The 26,620-nt window shown below is 45.4% G+C and overlaps 1 long non-coding RNA gene and 1 pseudogene across 2 annotated transcripts in view; both read right to left on the bottom strand.

The window, feature by feature from the left end:
* Positions 1-17,470, bottom strand: part of LOC133754285 (N-alpha-acetyltransferase 35, NatC auxiliary subunit-like) — a 62,828-nt pseudogene extending 45,358 nt beyond the window's left edge.
* The window catches only part of LOC133754274 (uncharacterized), a 303,902-nt gene that overhangs the window by 253,969 nt on the left and 23,313 nt on the right, over positions 1-26,620 (bottom strand). The window lies entirely within an intron of this gene.

Raw genomic sequence — 26,620 nt, 5'->3', positions numbered from 1 at the left:
ACAGAAATAAAAAGAATCATCAGAAATTACTACAAGGACTTGTATGCCAGCAAACAGGGAAATCTATCAGAAATGGACAGATTCTTGGACACATACAACCTCCCTAAATTGAGCCAGGAAGACATAGAAAACCTAAATAGACCAATAACTGACACAGAAATTGAAACAGTAATAAAGGCCCTCTCAACAAAGAAAAGCCCAGGACCAGATGGATTCACTGCTGAGTTCTACCAGATATTTAGAGAAGAACTAACTCCAATTCTTCTCAAACTATTCAGAACAATCGAAAAAGAGGGAATCCTCCCAAATTCTTTCTATGAAGCCACCATCACCTTAATTCCTAAGCCAGAAAGAGACGCAACATTGAAAGAGAATTACAGACCAATATCCCTGATGAACATAGATGCAAAAATCCTCAATAAAATTCTGGCCAATAGAATGCAACAACACATCAGAAAGATCATCCACCCAGACCAAGTGGGATTCATCCCCGGTATGCAGGGATGGTTCAACATTCGCAAAACAGTCAACGTAATACACTACATTAACAGACTGCAGAAGAAAAACCATATGATTCTCTCAATAGACGCAGAGAAAGCATTTGATAAAATACAACACCCTTTCATGATGAAAACTCTAAGCAAACTGGGTATGGAAGGAACATTCCTTAATACAATCAAAGCAATATATGAAAAACCCACGGCCAACATCCTATTGAATGGGGAAAAGTTGGAAGCATTTCCACTGAAATCTGGTACCAGACAGGGATGCCCTCTCTCACCACTGCTATTCAATATAGTTCTGGAAGTTCTGGCCAGAGCTATTAGGCAAGAAAAAGAAATTAAAAGGATACAAATCGGGAAGGACGAACTCAAACTATCCCTCTTTGCAGATGATATGATTCTTTATTTAGGGGACCTAAAGAACTCTACTAAGAGACTGCTAGAACTCATCGAAGAGTTTGGCAAATTAGCAGGATATAAAATCAACGCACAAAAATCAACAGCCTTTGTATACACAGGCAATGCCACGGCTGAGGAAGAACTTCTAAAATCAATCCCATTCACAATAGCTACAAAAACAATCAAATACCTTGGAATAAACTTAACCAAAGACGTTAAAGATCTCTACGATGAAAACTACAAAACCTTACAGAAAGAAATAGAAGAGGATACCAAAAAATGGAGAAATCTTCCATGCTCATGGATTGGAAGAATCAATATCATCAAAATGTCTATTCTCCCAAAAGCAATTTATACATTCAATGCAATACCCATCAAGATCCCGAAGACCTTCTTCTCAGATCTAGAAAAAATGATGCTGAAATTCATATGGAGACACAGAAGACCTCGAATAGCCAAAGCAATCCTGTACAACAAAAACAAAGCCGGAGGCATCACAATACCTGATTTTAGGACATACTACAGGGCAGTTGTTATCAAAACAGCATGGTACTGGTACAGAAACAGATGGATAGACCAATGGAACAGAATAGAAACACCAGAAATCAATCCAAACATCTACAGCCAACTTATATTTGACCAAAGATCCAAATCTAATCCCTGGAATAAGGACAGTCTATTCAATAAATGGTGCTGGGAAAATTGGATTTCCACATGCAGATGCTTGAAGCAAGACCCATACCTATCACCTTACACAAAAATTCACTCAACATGGATTAAAGACTTAAATCTACGACCCGAAACCATCAAATTATTAGAGAGCATTGGAGAAACCCTGCAAGATATAGGCACAGGCAAAGACTTCCTGGAAAATACTCCAACAGCACAGGCAGTCAAAACCAAAATTAACATTTGGGATTGCATCAAATTGAGAAGTTTCTGTACTTCAAAAGAAACAGTCAGGAAAGTGAAGAGGCAACCAACAGAATGGGAAAAAATATTCGCAAACTATACTACAGATAAAGGATTGATAACCAGAATCTACAAAGAAATCAAGAAAATCCACAACAACAAAAGAAACAACCCACTTAAGAGATGGGCCAAAGACCTCAATAGACATTTTTCGAAAGAGGAAATCCAAATGGCCAACAGACACATGAAAAAATGTTCAAGATCACTAGCAATCAGAGAAATGCAAATCAAAACCACAATGAGGTTCCATCTCACCCCGGTGAGAATGGCTCACATTCAGAAATCTACCAACAACAGATGCTGGAGAGGATGTGGGGAAAAAGGGACACTAACCCACTGTTGGTGGGAATGCAAACTGGTTAAGCCACTATGGAAGTCTGTCTGGAGATTCCTCAGAAACCTGAACATAACCCTACCATACAACCCAGCCATCCCACTCCTTGGAATTTACCCAAAGGAAATTAATTTGGCTAATAAAAAAGCCATCTGCACATTAATGTTTATTGCAGCTCAATTCACAATAGCTAAGACCTGGAACCAACCCAAATGCCCATCAACAGTAGACTGGATAAAGAAATTATGGGACATGTACTCCATAGAATACTATACAGCAGTAAGAAACAACAAAACCCAGTCATTTGCAACAAGGTGGAGGAATCTGGAAAACATCATGCTGAGTGAATTAAGCCAGTCCCAAAGAGACAAATATCATTTGTTCTCCCTGATCGGTGACAACTGAGCGCCAAAGGGGAAACCTGTTAAGTGAAATGGACACTATAAGCAACAATGAACTGATCAGCTCCTGTCCTGACTTTAGATGTACAATGTAATACTTTATCCTTTTTAGTATTTGTTGTTGTTGTTGTTGTTCTAGTACTATTGGTTGAACTCAGTAATTAACACACAATTATTCTTAGGTGTTTAAATTTTAACTGAAAAGTGATCCCTGTTAAATCTAAGAGTGGAAAAAGAGAGGGAGGAGATGAACAATTTGGAACATGCTCAATCGGACTGGCCGCAAATGGTGCAGTTAGAAATGTGACAGGGGATTCCAACACAATTCCATCAAGATGGCATGTACCAATGCCATCGCACTAGTCCAAGTGATCAATTTCAGCTCACAATTGATAGCTCTGATAGGTCTAAGAATCAAAGAGATCACACAAACAAGACAAGTATCTGCTAATACTAACTGATAGAATCAAAAAGGGAGAGAAAGATCCAACATGGGAAGTGGGATACACAGCAGACTCATAGGATGGCAGATGTCCTAAACAACACTCTGGCCTCAGAATCTGTCCTCAAGGCATTCAGATCTGGCTGAAGAGCCCATGAGAGTATAGCAGGCATGGAAAGCCAAGATATCATGGAAAAAAAAAAAGACCTAAATGAATGATCTCTGTGAGTGAGATCCCAGTGGAAAGAAGGGGGCCATCAAAGAAGGAGGTACCCTTCTCCGAAGGGAGGAGAGAACCTCCACTTTGACTATGACCCTATCGGAATAAGATCAAAGTCAGCGAACTCTAAAGGCTTCCATAGCCCTGGCAACTCATGACTAGAGCCTAGGGAGATTACTGACGCCATGAACAGGAGTGTCAAATTGTTAAGTCAGCAACAGGAGTCACTGTGTACTTACACCTCATGTGGGATCTGTCCCTAATGGGTCATCTAAAGCCAAGTGAAGCTATGACTGGTACTGAAACAGTATTTTTATACTTTGCATTTCTGTGTGGGCACAGACTGATGAGGTCTTTTCTAATTATATACTGAAGTGATCTTCTGTATATAAAGAGAATTGGAAATAAAAAAAAAAAAACAACCTGGTGTTAAAATGGAAATGGCATAGAAAATTAATTAATTTGAAAAAAAAATTATGTAGGATTTCTGTCTTTAATGTGCTGTACATTGCTATTTAATGCTATAATTAGTAATCCAATGGTAGTTTTTTCACTTGATGTTGCTATATGGGCAAAATGTTGAAATCTTTACCTAATATATACTAAACTGATCTTCTGTATACAAAGAGAATTGAAAATGAATCTTTACATGAATGGAAGGGAAAAGGGAGCGGGAAAGGGGAGGGTTGCGGGCGGGAGGGAAGCTATGGGAGGGGGGAAGCCATTGTAACCCATAAGCTGTACTTTGGAAATTTATATTCATTAAATAAAAGTTTAATAAAAAAAGAAATTACTTCTGTAATAACAGTAAAATGGTCTTTTTTCAGTGTATTGATATTTACAGTGATGATGCAAAAGCGATGTTGGGAAGAGAGAACAGGGGGCCGGCGCTGTGGCGCAATGGGTTAACACCCTGACCTGAGGTGCCAGCATCCCATATGGGTGTCGGTTTAAGTCCTGGCTGCTCCTCTTCCAATCTAGCTCTCTGCTATGTCCTGGGAAAACAGAAGATGGCCCAGGTCTTTTGGCCCCTGCGCCCATGTGGGAGACCCGGAGGAGGTTCCGGCTCCTGGCTCCTGGCTCTGGATTGGCTGGCACAGCTCTGACCATTCTGGCCATCTGGGGAGTGAACCAGCAGATCAAAGACCTCTCTCTCTGTCTCTACCTCTCTCTAACTCTTTCAAATAAATAAAATGTATCTTATAAAGAAAAGAGAGAGAGACAAGAGGGAACAAACAGCAAAGGGAGGGCAAAACTGCTGTAGCTTCAACACAAATTAAGTCAGTGGCCCCACACTACACTAATAGTGTACTTTTTCACATCCATGGACTAACATCTTGTTAAAAAAAACAGGATAAAAAATGCTGTTCAATCTCACTTAAGAATGTTCTTGATAAAGTTTCTCATTAGAAATGCAAATCAAAACCACAATATCCATTTATACACAGTAACACAGTAGGATGGCTACAACAAAAAAAGAAAACAAGATCAGAAAATGACAAGCATTACAATGATAAGGAGAACTGGAATTTTTGTATATTCTTGGTGGAAGTGTCAAATGGTAGAGTCTTTGTGGAAAGCAGTATCCCCCCACTCTGCCAAAATTAAAAATATTTGTACAATTACTGTGATCCACAATTCCTCTTATTATTTACTCAAAACTGGAAACAAGCTGTTGAAGAGATGTACACTGATCTTCATAGCAGTGTTATTCACTAAGTGCTCATCAGAAGATGAAGGAAATGCAAAATATGATATAATCAGCCTTAAAAAGGATGGAAATCAGGGCCAACACTGCCGCACAGCAGGTAAAGCCTCTCCGTGTGATGCCGGCACCACACATATGGGCACTGCTTGAGTCCCTGCTGCTCCACTTCCAATCCAGCTGCCTGCTGGTGACCTGGGAAGATGGCCTAAGTCCTTGGGGCCCTGCACCCACATGGAGACCAGAAGAATCTCCTGGCTTCAGCTCGGCACAGATCAGCCCAGCTCTGCCCGCTGTGGCCAGCTGGGGAGTGGACCAGCAGATGGAAGACCTCTTCGTCTCTGCCCCTCTCATTGTGACTCTGCCTTTCAAATAAATAAATAAAATCTTTTTTTTTAAAAAAAAAGGATGGAAATTCTGACACATGCAACATGGATGAACCTTGTAAAAAGAGCTGGTCACAAAGACATATATTGTGTTCTTAGTCAAAATCAGAGACAGATTGCAGCAGGGAGTTGCCAAGGGATAAAAGGGAGAAAGGCGTAGTCACTGTTTCAAGAGTACAGAATTTCATTATGGAGACAAGGTGCTGCACATTATGAATTCATTAAACACGGCTGAACTGTAAACTGAACACTGGTTAAGATGGCAAAATTTGGAGCAGGCAATGGCCTAGCAGTTAAGATCCTCACAGCTCCAGCCTTTTGCTAATGCTCATGCTGGGAGGCAGCAGTGTTTGCTGCTTCAGATAACTGGGTTGCTGCCACTCAATGGGAGATCTGGACTGAGTTCCTGGTTCCCAGCTTCAGCCAAGCCCGTCTCAGCCACCGCTGCATTTGGGGAGTGAACCAAGAAATGGAAACTCACTCTCTTTCTCTCTCAAATAACTGAATTTTTTTTTCTTTTTTTCTTTTTTTCTTTTTTTTTTTGGACAGGCAGAGTGGATAGCAAGAGAGAGAGAGACAGAGAGAAAGGTCTTCCTTTGCCATTGGTTCACCCTCCAATGGCCTCCACAGCCCACGCGCTGCGGCCAGCGCACCGCACTGATCTAAAGGCAGGGGCCAGGTGCTTCTCCTGGTCTCCCATGCAGGTGCAGGGCCCAAGCACTTGGGCCATCCTCCACTGCATTCCCGGGCCACAGCAGAGAGCTGGCCTGGAAGAGGGGCAACCGGGACAGAATCCGTTGTCCCGACCGGGACTAGAACCTGGTGTGCCGGCGCCGCAAGGTGGAGGATTAGCCTATTGAGCCATGGCGCCGGCCTGAATTTTAAAAATACTTTTTTAAAGACAGTAAACTTTTTGTTAAGTGTATTTAAGTACAATACAACATTTAGAAAAGAAGAATGTCCTTGTGTTTAGCTCTGAGCTACAGTAGAGAAAGCCATCACATGCAAGGCAGGCATCCCATATGGGAGCCAGTTTGTGCCCTGACTTCTCTGTTTCTGATTCAGCTCCCTGCTAATAGTCTGGGAAAAGCAGTGGAAGGCCCAAATGTTGGGAACGCTGCCTCCTACATGGGAGACCCAGAAGAAGCACCTGGCTTTGGCCTGGCTCAGCCCTGGCCATGTGGCCACCTCAGGAGCAAATCAGCAGAGAAGATTTCTTTCTCTCTCCAACTCTGATTTTCAAATAAACAAATAAATCTTAAAAAGAAAAAAAAAAAGAATGTCCTCGATGAAGGAACAGAAATATAATTCCACGGTCAGGACTAGGGTGGGGTGGGCGGGCAGGACACCCACAGTGTAAGCTGTAAGGAGGCACTCACCTCCGGTCCTGCGTTCTCACATTTTGTACCATGGAGGTGCCACACATCCTTCACCCTCACACACACCAGCCTTGAATAATCTTATCAAACCTCAGCCTTTGGGTACACATCTGTTTAACATTCTATTTGACAAATGGGGAGCACACATAAACACTTCTGCTGTACATCAGATAGTTGTCCAAGGGAAAAGAATGAGCCCAATTATCACGCAGCAGACTTTTGACTTGAAAAAAGTATTTATTGAGACTTGAAATTTTTTCCTAAAATAAATGTTTGCCACTTGAAGAAAAATAATTGACAGCGTTTGTTGCCAATGCTAAGTAAAATGTGAGCTTTCAAGCAAACACATAAATTCAGGAAAACATGTAGTCTGAAAATCTGAGAGTTTCCCAATATTTAGAATAATTTTCAGTTACTGGTAGTGACATCAATGTGGGTTTTAAAATTTCAATTTATTTGAAAGACAGAGAGACAAAAAGAAAGAGATCTTCCATCCACTGGTTTATTCCCCAAATGCCCATAATAGCCAGGCCTGGCCAGGCTGATGCCAGGAGCTTGACCTCCATCAGGTCTCTCCACACCAGTGGCAGGGACCCAAGAACCTATGCTGTCATTGCTTCCTCCCGTCCATGCACACTAGCAGGAAACTGGAACTGGATGTGGAGCTGTGACTTGAACCAGGCATTCCAGTATGTTTTGCTGGCATCGTAACCTATGCACCAAACATGTTTTTTAACATCGTGTAGTGAAATGCGTTAACATCTGGAAGATCCGCGTAACTCAGTGAACCATTACTTTCCAAATAGCACATATTACAAATCAGGCACAGATTTAAGTCATTTAAGAGTCATTCAAGCATCAAGACACACCAATGGACTTTAATGTAACCGAATGTGAAAAGTACAATGATAAAACTTCAGATTCCACAATGCAAATAACCATTAAGAAACTACCATCAGTCAAGTGTGTGATATAAGTATCAAAGAATGCTCATAATTATTGGAAAAGATTCCTCCAATTGCTTTTTTTTTTTTTTGACAGGCAGAGTTAGACAGTAAGACAGACAGGGAGAAAGGTCTTCCTTTTCTGTTGGTTCACCCCCTGAAATGGCCACTACTGCCAGCGCACTGCACCGATCCGAAGCCAGGAGACAGCCGCTTCCTCCTGGTCTCCCATGTGGGTGCAGGGCCCAAGGACTTGGGCCATCCTCCACTGCCTTCCCGGGCCACAGCAGAGAGCTGGACTGGAAGAGGAGCAACCGGGACAGAACCAGCGCCCCAAAAAGGACTACAACCCAGGGTGCCAGCGTCGCAGGCAGAGGATTAGCCTAGAGAGCAGCGGTACTGGCCGATTCCTCCAATTTCAACCACGCATTTGGTTACGTCCGATTACTTTCATTACTTCAACAGAAATACCATGTGGCAACAGACTCAATAATAGATAATTCAGTTGCCTGCTATTAACACAGATACTACAAAACTTGCAAAAATGTAAAACAACTCCACTCTTCTAAATTAGTTTTTGTTTTGGTACATTTAATTTTCACTTAAAAATGTTACTTATGTTAACATGGAATCAGTTTTATTATTGTTCTTAAATGAATTAGTAGTTTCTAATTTGTTTCAAATTTTAAGATTTGTTTATTGGGGACCAGCTATAGCTACCTTCTGCAGTGTCAGCATCCCATTTGGGTGCCAGTTTGAGTCATAGCCATCAGAGCAACCACATCGTCACCCATCAGAGCCTCTGGAAAACTCCAATATATCTTAACAAGGAACAAGAGTCGAAAAAGGCAATTTTTTTTTTAAATCACCTTTTTCTGTTCACCCTTACTCTCATATAAGCCATGAATAAATCTGTTGTGAGAGAAAATTTTTTGAGTTACAGAATTTCTTGGTGTGTTATTGAAGGCATCCTTTCTTTTATCTTGGAAATAATGAATCATAACTTCTGAATGGTATATGATACAGCAACGCCAAACACTTAAAGCCTACGATCATTTTCCCAAAGAAATGTAACCTATGAGGACAGAGGAAAAACTTGCAAATAGGTGACAATGCAAATATATTTCATCATCTTATAAAGGAGATCATTTGCAAACTGGTGCTATTGATCTCTGAATAGATTTCTACAAATAAGATCATAAATGATGGCTAAGTTCCAAGCTACTGTCCCTACGAATGTCCTATTTTTTTTCTATAACAAGGCTGAAATCCAGTACTCTTTTAACAGTACAATTAAGGTTTACTCCTAGGTAAAAGTGATCAATGTTAAAGACACACAACTCTCATTAATTCCCTAATAAGATATCATTAAAATGGGAGGGATTAAAAAGACAGAAACCCCAAAGAACAGTTAAAACAACAAACAGCAGCATCAAATAGGGGAAACTTGGAAACAAGACAACAAGCAGTTTCTTAACAGATCTCTAAAAGAGAACCTAAAGCCAGCAGTGGAGAAATCTAAAACCAGCCTGATTCCCAACTTGATTCCAAAAGTGAAGTAAAGGTAGGGCTGCAATGTGGATGCGGTGCAGCACAGCCCGGTTCCCCAGAGCCCAGCCTAAATTTACCAGAGGTAACCACCCCTCCTAACCCCCGGATGACCCTGAGGGCTATAAAACAAAAGTCCACAGTCATCAGGTAATTTGAAGGATATGGTTTAGTACTACAAAGACCGCGTATGGAAGCAACATGTGAAAACCCCACATCTCTTCCCCTACTTAACTACTAAGTCACAGCAGTACCACCTTCAACATCAAGGCAGGAGTTTAGACGTGCTTTTTCTAATTTCCACCTTTCCAAGAGAAAAGGGCTAAGAGACTGACACTAGAGGTTCTCCGAGACAAAGCCACATCAGATCACCAGACACTGATATTCCGCACTTGATCTTAGCCAAGAGGCTGAGAAGTGATTGAGACACTGATATTCATAGCTGCCAAGTTGCACTCAGAAATTCAGAGCTTCCGATCAGCTTTTTAGTCCACCACCCTCAGGCTGCTAACAAAGGATCCTCATAAATCCAAACTAAGCCCCTAGGATGAAAGAAATCAAAGGAAAAAACTAGAAACAAAAAGTTTGAGGAAACACAACTATGTTGGGAAGCAAAAATTCAAGAACTATTCTATTATTATCCTTCAAGAGAGAAAATACTGTAAACCTGAAACAAAAATAGCATACTTTAAAAAAAAATACAGAAAAAGCACTTAGGAATTAAAAACATCACAACAGAAACAAAAAACTGAGTAGAATGCTTGGAAGATGAAGGTGAGGAAAAAGACAGAGATGAAAAATGAGGAAGAAACAGAAAAGAGAGGACCAGCATAGAAGATTCAATATCCAAATAACAGACATTTCAAAAGGAAAGTGGAGAAAAAAAGGGATGCTTCCCAGAACCAAAGGATCAAAGTGAAAAAGCCCAGAACCACCACCAAGGAGAACCGCTGGAAAAGTACTGTACATGGAAGACAAACAGAAGATCCTAAATGGTTAGGTATGAAAGCCCAAGAATCAAAATGTCATCAAACTTCTTAACAGCAACACTAAACCACAACACCTTCAGATGAAGTAAGGATCAACTGGGAGGGCTGAACAAAGAACATTTTTTGGAGGCTCTGACTGTGTGAAAATGTATCTGCCATGCACTTTACTCAGGGAAATAATAAAGATGTCCAACATAACAAAGCAGAAAAGTAAGGCAGCAGAATTTGTGCCATAGGCACAAAAATAAAGGGAATCGAGGAGAAATTTCTTCAAAATTAAACTACCTGATATGTCTGACTGATGTGGCTCAATGTCTTAGGAGATTGAGACAACTGGTAAAGATCTGAGGAAGAATTATCAAGTACATAGATTTTGGGTAAACAAATTTGCTGAGTAAAACAGAAGTGCACAATAAGAAAAAATACAGTTTTAACTTCTTGAGTGATCTCTGCATATTATTCGCACATCCATAGGGTAGCTGTAACTTTATGGAGGAATTCCATCAGTAATGACTAAATTAGGGGCAAAGAAGAATCAAGAAGTATTACTAGAAGCATGCTATCAAGAATCATTAAAGAGGGGCCACAGCAAGTTAACCTGCTGTGTTCCAGTCCCAGCTACTCCACTCCAATCCAGTTCCCTGCTAAAGGGCCTGGGAAAGCTGCAGAGGACATCCCAAGTGCCTGGGCCTCTGCACCCATGTGGGAGACCCAGATGAAGATCTTGGCTTTGGCCTGGCCTGACCTTGATTGTTGCTGCCATTTGGGGAGTGAACCAGCAGATGGAAGATCTACCTTCACCTCACACACACACACCTCTCTGTGTTTCTGCCTTTCTAATGAGTAAAACTAAATCTTTAAAATAAAAAAAAATCAAAGTATTAAAAACATGCTATTAAGAATCAAGAAGAAAGGGGCCGGCACCGTGGCTCACTTGGTTAATTCTCCGCCTGTGGCACTGGCATGTCATATGGGCACCAGATTCTAGTCCCAGTTGCCCCTCTTCCAATCCAGCTCTCTGCTGTGGCCTGGAGGGCAGTGGAGGATGGCCCAAGTGCTTGGGCTCCTGCACCCGCATGGAAGACCAGGAAGAAGAACCTGGCTCCTGGCTTCGGATCAGCATAGCTCCAGCCGTAGCGGCCATTTGGGGAGTGAACCAACAGAAGGAAGACATTTCTTTCTGTCTCTCTCTCTCACTGTCTAGAACTCTACCTGTCAAATAAAAAAAAAGTAAAAAAAAAGAGAGAATCAAGAAGATAAATACTGAAATAGCCCACTAAAAGGTGGAAAGTGGTGACTGCTGGGGACTTTTTTTTCTTTTGACCAAAGGTCCTAAAATAAAGGACACAAAATACATGATTACTGGGAAAGTCTGATGCAAAGAAGAACCCTCAAAATGCACCAAGGCCCCACTCCATTCACTGCTCCATATTGCTTTCCTGAAAAATCCTGGGTTGGAGAAGCTGAGTGACAGCTGAACGTTCTTGAAAATAATGGGGTGCACTAAGCAGGATGACTGACATTTTAGAGAGAACAGCTCCGTCTCAGTAAGAGCTACCCTGTACACTGGATGGTTAGCAGCACCCCTAGTATGCACCCAGTAGCAACCCTTACCCACTGTGAAAACCAAAATGCCCCCTGAGATGCAATCATCCCCAGCTGAGAACAACTGATATAAAGTGATGTACAAATGCCGGGGATGCCTGTCCCACCCACCCCCTCCACTGAAAATACCCTCAGTGGCAGGAAGAAAAACATAATTTTCATTTCCAAAAACAATTTTAAAAGCTGGTCAGATCCTTTACCACTCCATGCATCCTTTTCCTCTTAGCATACTAACAAACATGAGGTCAGGGTCGCCACTATAGCACAGCGGGTGGAGCAGCCACCTGCAGTGCCGGCATCTCATGACAAGTGCTGGTTTGAGTAGTGGCTGCTCCATTTCCAATCCAGCTCTCAGCCGTGGCCTGGGCAAGCAGTGGAAGATGACCCAAGTGCTTGGACCCCTGCACTCATGTGGGAGACCCACAAGAATTGCCTGGCTTCAGAATGGCCTGCCTCTGACACTATGCCACCTGGAGAGTGAACCAGCAGATGGAAGACCTCCTTCTCCGCCCTCCCCCCCCCATCCTTCTCTGCCTTTCAAATAAATAAATATTTTTTTGAAGATTTATTTTATTTATTTGAAAGAGTTACAGAGAGAGATAGAGAGAGGGCTTCCATCTGCCGGTTCACTCCCCAGATGGCTGCAACGGTCAGAGCTGCGTTGATCAGGAGCCAGGAGCTTCTACTGGGTCTCCCATGTGGGTACAGGGGCCCAAGGACTTGGGCCATCTTCTGCTGCTATCTTCTGCTGCTATGAGTACAGGGGTCCAAGCACTTGGGTCATCTTCCACTGCTTGCCCAGGCCACGGCTGAGAGCTGGATCAGAAGAGGAGCAGCCGGGACTAGAACCAACGCCCATATGGGATGCTGGCGCTTCAGGCCAGGGCTTTAACCCACTGTGCCACATGCCGGCCCTAAATAAATAAATCTTTAAAAAAGTAAAATAAATGACCAAGGAAGAATAAACAAACAAGTCAGAGATAGAAGGAAAGGGATGAAAGGATAGGATTCCACCCTCTCAGATTAGCTCATGAAAAGGATGGAAGTAGAGCAGACTTTGAATTATTTCTAAGCTCTAGATAACTTCTGGCATCATCATCCAGGAGAGAATTCTGCCTATCCACAGCTTGGGGAACCCAGTCAGGAAGGCAGGAGAAGGAGCAGCACCTGTCACAAGATCACCTGCTAAGTGAGATTTCTAACCTGTGGGTTTGCCATTCAGAAAACACTTAAATATAGAAAACTGCAGAGAATAGGAATTAGCAGAGACATTTTACAAGTCTTGCAAAAGGAGATGGTTTAAATTATAAAAAGTTTCCAAAAGAAGGAAAGCCCAGAAATATTAAAGTGATACTGTATTACCTATCAAGTAAAGCAACAGCCTCACATACTAAAATAATTTGAAAAAAGAGCCTCAGGATGAGTTACAGAGAACTTGGAGGGAATGTGCACCACTTGCCTAACAAGAAACCAGAGATAATGAAAGCTACAAGCTTGGACTGATCCAGAGAACTTTTTTTGGACAGGCAGAGTTAGACAGTGAGAGAGACAGAGAGACAGAGTGAAAGGTCTTCCTTTTTCCATTGGTTCACCCCTCAAGTGGCCGCTATGGCCAGCACTTTGGGACCCGCGCGCTGCGATGATCTGAAGCCAGGGCCAGGTGCCTCCTCCTGGTCTCCCATGCAGGTGCAGGGCCCAAGCACTTGTACCATCCTCCACTGCACTCCCGGGCCACAGCAGAGAGCTGGCCTGGAACAGGAGCAACCGGGACAAGAACCTGGGGTGCCGGTGCCGCAGGCGGAGGATTGGCCTAGTGAGCCGTGGTGCCGGCCAGAGAACTATCAAGAGCCACTAAAAGAATAAGTAAAACATGCATACTAAACAACTTTGTTGTCAAGATACAGAGTATTTTATGGTACACCCTCCAAAACAGTTCTCCAGTCTAGCCGAACGCCATCACACGTCATCAAAGAGAGACAACGGTGACAGTTAAGGGATAGCATTTTATCTGTTTTAAATTTAGTCATCAGAAAGTGAATCACAAGAAGTCTAAACTATAATCCAGACTATGAATCAATTGCTTCCAGAAGGGAAAACAAATACATACCACAGGCTCAAGAACCACAATCTGTATGTTAAGAAAACTGTGGAGCTCGTGCTGCAGCACAGTAAAGCTGCTGACTGTTAGTAAAATGGTACCGTCCTCCCAAGCCCAGCCTGGCTTGCTAGAAATCAGGTGACCCAATGGACCAATCACAAGCGCCAGCTCCAACCCCACTCTAAGGGGATTTGCTGCTCCCATTTCCTTACCTCTGCAAAACTATATAAGACCTGTTCTCCTAGTACCGCCTGCTGTTCTCTCCTGCAGAGAGAGGCAGCCTGTAGGGTTTCCCCCACCCAACAATAAACCTCCTTTACTCCAGTGTTTGGTGTGTTTCGTGGTGATCTTTCACTACCTGCAAAGCCAGCATTTCATATGGGCACCATACGGAATGTTCGAGTCTCGGCTGCCCCACTTCTGATCCAGCTCCCTGTTACTGGCCTGGGAAAGTAGTGGAAGTTGGCCTGAAATGCTTGAGCCCCTGAACACATGTGAGAGACCCGGAAGAAGCTCCTGGCTCCTGATCAGCCAAGTTCCAGCCACTGCAGTCATTTAGGGAGTGAACAAGAGGATGGAAGATAACTCTCTCTAGCTCTATTTTTAAAATAAATAAACCTAAAAAAATTTAATTCTATATCAACGTGTCAGTTACACGTTGTGCCACCTGACAGTGCAAAAGCTAACTATGGAAGAGTTAACAGAATGGCATGATGTTAACAACAAAATGACAAACCACCTCCTCTGAATCCACACTACAGAAGGGATTTAACTTGGTCTCCCACTCAAGGTTCCTTCCACAAAGAAACTGGGATCATTTATGACATAACATAAAGCCAAACAAAAGCATTTCTCCCACCAATATTCTCATCTGCTTTCTTGGATTCAATTCTCGCTACAACACAAAAAATTTGGAGATACACACACACACACACACACACACATATATATATATATATATATATATACATATACATATATATATATATATATATATACACACACACACAAGTGGGAATAAAATTAGAGGGCCTCTCAAGTCACATATTTAGTTCAGCCGAAATGCCGCAGACCCATGATCTTCAAACTGCAGTGTGTGGGACCCTGGCTGAACATCATGTCTCAGGGCACTCAGAGGCACAGGACAGAAGATGGTATAGCTGCCTAGTGTTTCCAAATCTACACAATTTGAGAGCCAAGGACCTATAGCATAAATGGACCCGCAAAGCAAAATGCAAACTTTTCCATAATTTCTAAGGTAAAGCAGGAAATCCTAAAGCTACTTGTGCTTAGAAGGAGATGCTTTGAAGTCTCCCCCAAGACTTGGAAAGGGGAGGCTGAGGAGTGTACGTGGTCACTCTCCTGTACTGTCACGGAGAGAAACGTCACAAGGCACATCACTCCTCAGCTCCTTTCACCACCCCCCAACACTTACTAACTGGGTCTCATGAACTTTCTTTATTCTCATATGTAACCCTTCTACTCCATCCTGCCACTATCCTAGTCCAGGGCCCTGCCACCTTAATGTAAACTAAGCAAAAAAACTTGTCTAAGGTTACAGGCCCTCTCTCAATCCATCACAGATTATGCTGGGAGACTGCCCTTTCTTATTTAATTTCTACTAAATTAAGCAAATCCTACGAGTAAGAACAAATACCACCACCGTCCACCAAGGACTTTACATCTACTATCTGATTTAATTACTCAGACTGTACAGTAGCTCTACTTCACAGAGGAGAAAAGACTGATTAAACAAACCTTCCACAGGGACTGAGCTAATGAGTAGCAAAGGAGCTGGAATTCCAGCTCGTGTCTCACTCAAAAGCTTATTACTTTCTCAAAAGTCACTCTGTCCAAGTCATTGTACCAAACATGAAGGGGAATATACTTCCAATATTATGCTCAAAACCCTTAAAGATTCCCGACTGCCTATAATATGAGCTCAAACTAAAAAAGCACTGACGATCTTCTACAGTTCCCAGCATTGCAAACTGCTCTGTAGCCAAGCAAAAATCTTCTCTATTCCTAAAAAATAAAACTCTCATTGAACTCTGGCTCATATGGCTCATCTCAGTCTGGAATATTTAAAGAGACACAATCTCTCTCTTAAGACCCAACTGAAGCCATATATCTTTCAGAGAATCCTCCCTCAGGTTCATAATCTCAGCCCTCTAATACAAGACACTTGAATCAGGGCAAGATGAAAGGTCTGAACCACTTAATGGTCGAAGATCTCCAGGCACAAGAACTACGCCTAGTTCTTTCTCCCTCAGACACATATATGGGCAGTCACCCAATTCCCAGTCTACTGCTGTTCCCAGCATCACACAAAGGCGTTTAACTGGACCTCTATTACAAAGGATTTGTAATGCACCTGATTTATCACTTTGCTCACACTCAGCGGGCTCCTGTTCCACCTGCTACTGCTCCCCAGCCTTTACTTCTCTCCTTCACAGTGCATCTCACCATCACCAAAAAAACTAAACTCGGGAAAATATGAAGCTGTCAAGTGCGAATCCCTCCCTATCCATGTAGAACTATGAGGATACTTCAAAAAGTTCATGGCATTCAACAGTTTATTTTGGTGACCAAAAAATTCGAAACCCACGCACACTTATTTTCACAGCACACACTCGGCCTGACCTCTGGAAGACTCCCACAGGAGTCAGCCCCTCCAATCTCAGGATGTCCATGTGCCTTTCCCCCAGGTTCATTTTCCCACCATGTCCTTGCTTCCCTCCTCTTTTCAAAGCCTAGGCTCTCAATGTCTTCTTTGTTTTTTCTTTTATCTTCAGTCTCTCCCTAAGGTGCCTTCCCCTCAAACATGCTCACTTCTCTAATCATTAATTCCCAAGCATGTATTGAACTATAATGCCAGGCATTGTTCTGTGGGTTACTGTTACAGACAGAGCTCACCATCTAGTGAATGGGGCTGACAATAAACAAATCCCTGAACATGAAGGCTCCTGACAAATGTGAGCACCACGAGGAAAACAAAACAGGGTTTCTGCTGAGGTGAGGTTGGAGAGAAGAAAATGAGGGGGTGACTCTGCTCAGAGTAGTGTGGGGGTGACGTTATGGAAGACACTGTGGGATTGGATGCAGGGAGTCACATGTCCCGATCGTTTTCAAAATTCAACTCTACATCAGTCCCACCACCTTTCAGGTTAACGTCATTAGCAGTTCCACAGTTGGGAAGGTATTGCCTCAACATCTGTACTTAAGTTATATCAAACACATACCGGCTTCAAAAGAAAGGTCAAATTAGAGGGTTGAGCACAAATATGCTTAACCAGCTTTATAAACCACATTTTACCTATTGATTTCACTTCATTTCCTGGGACATGCTGGGGAACTACGGGCATTTTCTTTTTTGCTTTCCCAGATTTTGAACTTCTATTCACCCCAAGAATTCGAGCTCACCTCGACAAGCTTCTTCAAAATCCTGTTATGTCCACCCAGCTCGTGTTGCTCTTCTCCATCTTTTCAGGGATGCGGACTTCCAAGCCTGAATCATCTTCATTGACAACCGCTTTCATCACCATGACGCCTGGAAAATTAACAGTGTAAGAGTGTGTAGCTTGCAGGGCAAGAGTAGTTGCAAAAAAAATAAATAAATAAAAGTGTGTGTGTTTAAGGGCTGGATCGAAGTCTTAGAAACTCTTTAAGCACAACTCGAAAGTCTGCAAGCGCTACTGCAAAAAAAAAGCAATAAAAAATCACTTTTTATACTAGGATCAACGTTCATTAATACTACTTCTGCCCACTTCCTGACACCCCACCATTGAGTTTGCCTTGCAACACACCCAGACCACTGGCCCCACAGGCTCCTCCCCGCGGCGCAGGACCCCCACCCCCACCCCCTACGACACCCACCCCAGTCCAGGCACCATTCCTGGGAGAACAGCCCCGCGGGCCGTGGTGGGACCCCGACCCCAGCTCGCCGGGCCCAGGGCAAGGGCGCACCTGAAGTGGGCACTCGCTCCACACCCGCCGCACCCAGGGCAGCCCAGCCCAGCCCCACCGGGCACCGAAGCAAGGACAAAGGCTGTCGCCATGCCGATCGTGGGCCCCTGGAACAGCGGGCGCGGCCAGCGCCTGGGCGGGCAGCCGGCGCCGCAAGGGTGACCTGATGTCCCTGGGGTCCGCCAGACACCGGGTGTGGGGGGGAGGGCGGTGGCTCTCCTTATGCCTGAAACAAGGGGGTCTCGATGGGACCACAGGGTCGGCACCTACCTCCTTCTCCCGTGGCCACCCGCGCCGGAACACACCGTCTGGACCACGGAAATAACGACGACGATGCCCCCTCCCCGCTCAGCCCAGCCCAACCAGCAGTGTACGCGCAACCCCGCCCCTTCTCTTACTCCCGGGCACTTCGGGCTCAACCGGCGAAACCCGCTTCCTCGCTCACAGCAGCGGCTCCACCAATGGCGGCCATCTTCTCTTCTCGCGGTATTAGAGCGAATCCCGAGACCGGAAGCCCGGGCCAAGTCCCAGGCAGTGGGCAGTGCCTGATGGGGGCAGAGCCTCAGCCCTCAGAGCCCACCCCACCCGGCAAGGCTCCCTGGGAAATTCTTCAAAAGGTGATGCTGGGGCGGATGGAGGCAGTGAAGATGCGCTTAGACGTGGGTGCTTCCCCACTTGAAGGAACGCACTGCTTGGAAGCCCCATCCGGCTGTGACTGTCTGACCATGAATCGATGTTTTCTGGAAGTGGTGCCCGCGCCTAACCTAAGAGTGTGCACTTCAGACAACTCTTCAACATATGGTGCTGGGAAAACTGGATATCCACATGCAGAAGAATGAAGCAAAATCCCTACCTTACACCTTACACAAAAATTTACTCAGAATGGGTCAAAGACCTCAATCTGTCACCCAATACCATAAAGTTATCAGAGAACATTGGGGAAACCCTGCAAGACATTGGCATAAGCAAAGAGTTCTTGGAAAAGACCCCAGGGGCACAAGCAATCAAAGCCAAAATTGACAAATGTGATTACATCAAATTGAGAAGCTTCTGCACTATAAAAGAAACACTCAGCAAAGTGAAGAGGCAACCAACAGAATGGGAAAAATTATTTGTATACCATGCAACTGATAAAGGATTAATATCCAGAATATATTAAGAGCTCAACAACAAAACAAATAACACAGTTAAGAAATGGGCAAAGGACTTTAATAGTCATTTTTCAGAAAAGGAACTCCAAATGGCCAACAGACACCTGAAAAAATGCTCAGGATCATTAGCCATCAGGGAAATGCAAATCAAATCCAAAATGAGGTTTCACCTCACCCCAGTTAGAATGTCTTTCATAGGACATCAACAGACAACAAATGCTGGCAAGGATGTGGGAAAACAAGGTACCATAATCCACTGTTGGTGGAAATGTAAAGTGATACAGCCATGGTGAAAGACTGTATGGAGATACCTCAGAAATCAAAATATAGACCTACCATATGACCCAGCCATCCCACTCTTGGGAATTTAACCAAGGGAAATGAAATCAGCATAGGAATGAGTTACCTGTATCTCCATGTTTATTACAGCTCAGATATCAATAGCTAAGAAATGGAATTAACACAAATGTCCATCAACTAAAGACTGGATAAAGAAATTATGGGATATGTGCACCATGGAATACTACACAGCAGTAAAAGGAAATTGAAATCTGGTCATTTTCAACCAAATGGATGTAACTGGAAAACATTATACTTGTACTTAGTGAAATAAGCCAGTCCCCAAAGGACAAATACTGTTTGTTCTCTCTGACCTACGATAACTAATGGAGCACCTAAAAGGTAATCTGTAGAAGTGAAATTGAAACTTTGAGATTCAATGACTTTGAACAGCCTTTGTGTCGACTGTTGAAGAACAGTTTTCTGTTTTTAAATACAATTTGTTGAACTCTTTATTTAGTATAGAGTTAATCATATGTGTATAAAGTTAATTGAAATTAGATCTTGGGGCCAATGCTGTGGCCTCACAGGTAAAACCACTGCCTACAGTGCAGGCATTCATATGGGTACTGGTTTCAGTCCCAGCTGCTCCACTTCAATGCAGCTCTTTGCTATGGCCTGGAAAAGTAGTGGAAGATGGCCAGTATTTGGGCCCCTGCACCCATGTGAGAAACCCAGAAGAAGCTCCTGGCTTCTGCCTTTGGATCAGCTCAGCTCCAGCTATTGTGGCCATCTGGGGAATGAACCAGCAAATGAAAGACCTCAGTCTCCGTCTCTGCCTCTCTGGAACTCTGCCTTTCAAATAAATAAATAAATCTTTTTAAAAAATAGATCTCAGTAAAAAATCAGAATGGGAATAGGAGAGGGAGGAGGAAGAAGGGTAGGAGTGTGGGTGGGATGATTGTCAGCAGCTTCTGCAGACCCTCCTCACTACTGAGGAAAAGCAGCGTGTCTACCTTGAGGCACGGAAAAATGTCCCTGGAGCAGATGGCCGACCGACCCTAATGCCAAACGAAATCGAAGAGGCGTTTCCCTTAACCCGTCCTGATTGGGACTACACCACCGTTGCTGGTAGGGAGCGACTTCGTCTTTACCGCCAGATTCTCCTTGCGGGTCTCAGAGGGGCTGGAAAGCGCCCCACCAATTTGGCCAAGGTACGTGCAGTAGTGCAGGGGGCTGAGGAAATGCCGGCAGGCTTCCTAGAAAGATTAATGGAAGCCTACTGTATGTATACCCCATTTGACCCCCTGGCAGAGAACCGGCAGGGAGATGTAATCATGTCCTTTATAGGACAGTCAGCGTTGGACATCCGCAATAAATTGCAGCGGCTAGAGGGGCTTCAGGGGTATACTATACAAGATTTAATGAAGGAGGCAGAAAAGATTTACAACAAAAGGGAGACCTGAGAGGAGAAGGAGGAAAGGATCCGCAAGGAGCAGGAGGAAAGGGAAGACAAAGAGACAAAAGACCTAATCGAGAGCTTAGTAGAATTTTGGCCACCATAGTGCAGGATACAGAAAGGAGTAGACCAGGACAGAATAGGGACTTGGGAGACAAACAAAAGCCTCGGGTGGAAAGAGATTGATGTGCCTATTGTAGAGAAAGAAGACACTGGGTCAAAGACTGCCCGAAGAAACCACAGGGACCAAAGAAGAGACCAGTTCCAATCCTGTCCCTGGAAGAAGACGATTAGGTGAGTCAGGGCCAGGAGCCCCCCCCCCCCGCCCCGAGCCCAGGATAACTCTTGAAGTGGGGGGCAGACTGGTAACCTTCCTGATTGACACGGGAGCCCAGCACTCGGTACTGACTTCAGAAAAAGGGCCTTTAAGCTCAAAGACTTCCTGGGTTCAGGGGGCAACTGGAGGGAAGTTATATCGCTGGACAACCAATCGAGAGGTCCAGTTGAGTACAGGACTTGTGACACACTCGTTCTTACTAGTGCCAGACTGCCCCTACCCCCTCCTGGGCAGGGACCTACTCTCGAAGGTAGGAGCCCAAATTCACTTCCATGAGAAAGGAGCTACCATCACAGACTCAGGAGGGCGGCCCCTCCAGGTATTAACACTACGCTTGGAGGACGAACACCGATTATTCGAGAGGCCCTCATCCACCATGGCTCCCCTGGACCCCAAATGGCTCGCAGATTTTCCTCAGGCCTGGGCAGAGACTGCAGGAATAGGGCTGGCCGTCAACCAGCCTTCCTTGATCATAGATCTGAAGCCCACGGCCATTCCCATGTCAGTTCATCAATATCCGATGGGCAAGGAAGCTAAGGAAGGTATCCGGCCACATATCCAGAGACTGTTACACCTAGGCATTTTAAAACCTTGACGTTCACCTTGGAACACCCCCCTACTACCAGTAAAGAAGCCCGGTACGGGTGACTACCGCCCAGTACAGGACTTTTGGGAGGTTAACAGGAGAACGGAGGATATGCATCCCACAGTGCCCAACCCCTACAATCTGCTAAGTACCTTGCCTCCGACCCACGTATGGTACACTGTGTTAGATCTAAAAGATGCATTCTTTTGTTTAAGACTGAGCCCTCAGAGCCAATCCATCTTTGCTTTTGAGTGGAAAGACCCAGAGACCGGGTTTTCAGGACAACTCACCTGGACAAGGTTGCCCCAAGGATTTAAAAACTTGCCTACCTTGTTTGACGAAGTTCTGCACCTAGATTTGGCAGACTTCTGAGTCAACCATCCGGACCTGGTCCTCCTGCAGTATGTGGACGACCTCCTCCTTGCCGCCGAAACTGAGCAGGACTGCCTAAAAGGTACCGGGGCCCTGCTACAGAGACTGGGGGAATTGGGCTATCGAGCCTCCACGAAAAAGGCCCAAATATGTCAGAAACAGGTGGCCTACCTAGGCTACCTCCCAGAAGGAGGGCAACGGTGGCTGACGGAGAGCCAAAAAAGGGTGGTTGCTCTAATTCCACCCCCCAGCGATGCCAGAAAGATGCGGGAATTCCTCGGGAGTGTGGGATTCTGCCGCCTTTGGATTCCTGGGTTTGCGGAGCTGGCAGCCCCATTGTACCCCCTCACGAAGTCCAATGCTCCCTTTCAATGGAGAGAAGAGCAACAGCGGGCATTTGACAACATAAAAAAGGCCCTATTGTCAGCCCCAGCCCTGAGCCTCCCTGATATGACCAAGCCCTTCACATTATACGTGGATGAGAACAAGGGAGTGGCGAAGGGAGTGCTAACACAAATGCTTGGGTCCTGGAAAAAGCCGTTGGCATACTTTTCAAAAAAGCTAGACAATGTAGCGGCCAGCTGGCCTCCGTGCCTCCGCATGATAGCGGCCATGGCAGTTCTGGTGAAAGACTCGGACAATTGACTCTAGGCCAACCTCTCACCGTAGTGGCACCTCATGCTGTGGAGACAGTTATCCGCCAGCACCAGATCCGTGGCTCTCAAATGCTAGGATAACTCATTACCAGACTATGTTATTAAACTCAGAGCGGGTCCGGTTTGGGACTGCCACCTCTTTAAACCCGGCACCCTGCTCCCGGAACTGGGGCCCCAGGCCCAGGTAATCCATAACTGTCACCAAATCCTGGCTGAGGCCCACGGCACCCGAAAAGACCTAACTGACCAGCCTCTGCCGGATGCCGAACTGACCTGGTTCACGGATGGGAGCAGCTTTCTACAGAACGGTGAGCGGAGGGCTGGGGCAGCGGTGGTGGATGGAAAAACCGTTATCTGGTCAAGTGCCTTAAAGCCTGGAACTTCTGCTCAAAAAGCCGAGCTCATAGCCTTAACTCAAGCTTTAAAACTGGCACAAGACAAAAAGGTCAACATTTACACAGACAGTCGGTATGCTTTCGCCACTGCCCATGTACATGGGGAGATATACCGGCTAAGGGGCCTCTTAACCTCGGCAGGCAAGGACATTAAAAATAAGCAGGAAATCCTAGATCTTCTACAGGCCCTGTTCCTGCCCAAAAGGTTGAGTATAATCCATTGCCCCGGGCACCAACGAGGAGACGACCCCGTAGCAAGGGCAAACAGGATGGCAGACGAGGCCACTAGGGCGGCAGCCCTGAGCCAACAGGTGCTCCCGTTAAAGACAACTGAGCCCACCCAAGTATCGAGGGAACCACCTTTCCTCTATTCGGACCAAGACTTAGATATGATCCAGCGGCTCGGTGCGGAGTATGACGAACAAATAAGGGTTTGGAGGCTCAGAGAGAAAATAGTCCTGCCACACCAATTGGCTAAAGAAATAATTACCAACCTCCATCAATGGACTCATTTGGGACACGAAAAGCTAAAAGCAGCCTTACAGGAAGATAGGCAGTCTTATTACATCCCCAGACTTGACTCTTTAGTCCAGCAGGTGACTGAATCCTGTGTTCCGTGTGCCAAGGTAAATGCCAGACACCTCAAGCTCCCGGAGGGAGCTAGGGTAAGAGGAGACCAACCAGGAATCAACTGGGAGGTCGATTTCACTGAGATAAGGCTGGGCAAGATAAGGCTGGGCAATTATGGGAATAAGTATCTTCTAGCTTTTGTAGATACCTTCTCCGGATGGACTGAGGCATTCCCCACAAAACGGGGAAAACCGCCTGGGTGGTCGTCAAGAAGATCATAGAGGAGATCTTCCCCCAGTTCGGCTTGCCTAAGGTAATCGGGTCCGACAATGGCCCAGCGTTTGTCTTCCAGGTAAGTCAGTTGGTGGCCAAAGCATTAGGCATAAATTGGAAATTGCACTGTGCCTATAGACCCTAAAGTTCAGGACAGGTAGAAAGAATGAACAGAGCAATTAAAGAGACCTTGACCAAATTAGCGTTGGAGACTGGCGTTAAAGACTGGGTCCAACTCCTCCCTATGTTGTTGTTCTGGGTCCGAAACACGCCCTCTCATTGCGGGCTGTCGCCATACGAAATCCTTTATGGAGGGCCCCCACCAGTAGCAGGCTTGCTTGACCTTGCCAGTGACTCCGTTGCCGATGCCCCTAAATTACAGGCCCGGTTGAGAGCGCTCCAGATAATCCAGAACCAGGTCTGGAAACCTCTTGCAGCAGCCTACCAACCCAAGACGACAACCATCCCACATCCTTTCCAAATCGGAGACGCTGTGTATGTCCGAAGGCACCAATCTAAGACTCTAGAGCCCCCGTCGAAAGGCCCCTTCACTGTGCTGTTGACAACTCCCACCGCTCTCAAGGTCGACGGAATCGCTGCTTGGGTCCACGCCTCACACGTGAAGCGAGCACCACCCCCCAGGGCCCCGAGGATCCGGATAGACCAGCCAAATGAAGCTCCAGCGCACTCAGAACCCGCTCAAGCTGACTTTCAAAAACTGTCTAATATTTGTGATGTTCCTGGCCTTTCCCCATTGTTTTTCCAATCCCCATGCTCCACAATTGTTAACGTGGGAAGTAATTTCCTCCACAGGACGGGTGGCCTGGTCTGTTAGTGGGTTACATACCCCCGGGGCGTGGTGGCCCACCTTATACCCGGACGTATGTCAACTGGTTACTGGGTTAGATACCTGGGATGTACCTGACCAGGATAATTTGACAAAAATCCCTGGAAATAGTCTTAACTATTGGGGCGTGTATGGCTCCCAGTCCCCAGTCAGTGGGACCCAACCCAGTCCAGCAAGAACAGAGTTCCCTCCCTCCAGTGAGGCAGGCTCTCCCCAGGCCACCCCTCCCACCAGCCACCCTTTCGCCCAGCTTGGCAAGTTAACTCCAAACGCTTCAAGCCCCCGTACAACTGGACAGCGGCTGTTTAACCTTTTGACAGGGGCCTTTCTGGCCCTCAACCAGACCAATCCGGAGCTGACCGAGTCCTGCTGGCTATGCTTAGCCCCAGGTCCACCTTATTACGAGGGCCTCGCGGTCCCCAGGACCTGGAATGGCACTACAGAGGCAAATAATTGCCTCTTGCCCCTTCAGCCACGTCTCACTCTTACAGAGGTGTCGGGACAAGGTACTTGTGTAGGAAATCCTCCCTTGTCCCACTGACACTTGTGCAATGTCACCCACAATGTTACTATACGAGACGGCCCATGTATTCTTAACAGGTTGCTCCAGTTTATCCACGAGAGGCTTTTCCTTGTCCAAACCCTGGTGCTGACTCAACAGTACCAGTGTCAAGCTTCAAAGACCTCCGAGGTCCAATAGATTTTAGGATTAAAATCTCTGCAAAAAGAAAAGGAGGTAATGAAGGACCCTTATGGGGGAGAGGGACAAGAAACTAGGCCTGGCAAATATCAGGGGCTTCTTAAGAGGTTAGATGCTCCCCAGAGTCTAGCGGGCAGGACGTTCTCTGGGAAGGAAAAGTCAATCCCCTTCAGAGAACCTCTAGGCACGCCCAGAGCAGAACTGCCCCTCCCCTTCGGAGAGTCTCTAGGCGCGCACTTATGATGTCACTGCGACCGGCCAATCCTGTAACACCTCAGCACTCTCCCTCAGCACTCTCCCTCAGCATTCTCCGGTATGCTAATTGTCCCTCCAAACCAGCCAATCCCGTGCCACCTCTGCATTTTCCACCAGCACTCTCCACCAGCATTCTTCGCCAGCATTCTCCCATATGCTAATGGTCCCTCTGAACTGACCAATCCTACGCATGCGCATTAGGAATATGCTAATTCGTTGCCTATATAACCTGTGTGAAACTGCTGCTCAGGGCTCCTCACTACCTGAGGTGGGGGCCCGTTTGCGCAAACGTTCAATAAAAACCTTGTGCTTTTTGCATCAACTGGTCTGGAGTCTGGATCTTTGGGCATCCTCCCGAGCAAGTGGGCATCTCTGCAACTGAGAGGTCCAACAGTTTAATCCCCAAATGGCCACAAAGGCCAGAGCTGGGCCAATCCAAAACCAGGAGTCTGGAGCCTCTTCCAGGTCTCCTACACAAGTGCAAGAGGTCCAAGCACTTGGGCCATCTTCTACTGCCTTCCTAAGCCATAGCAGATAGCTGGATTAGAAATGGAGCAGCAGGGTCTCAAACCAGCACACATATGGGATGCTGGCACCGCAGGTAGTGGCCTTAACCACTATGCCACAGCGCCAGCCCCCTTATAAGAAGTATTAACCTGTCACCTTCACTGAAACTTATTTATCAATATTGTTTCCTTATTGTACCAGCCTCCTCTATACCTTAGAGTCCAAGTCCTCCCCTCCCATTACAAACCCTTAAGCAGAAATTAATTCTACACTCTAAATCAGTAAAAATCATGCCACAAGAATATCTTCTCCCAATTTAAGGCTGTTAGTATGAAAAATTCA

The sequence above is a fragment of the Lepus europaeus genome (genome assembly GCF_033115175.1).
Source record: "Lepus europaeus isolate LE1 chromosome 12 unlocalized genomic scaffold, mLepTim1.pri SUPER_12_unloc_1, whole genome shotgun sequence".
Classification (NCBI taxonomy): Eukaryota; Metazoa; Chordata; class Mammalia; order Lagomorpha; family Leporidae; genus Lepus; species Lepus europaeus.
Note: the sequence above shows the minus strand (reverse complement) of the source record. Positions and strands in the feature narration are given on the sequence as shown.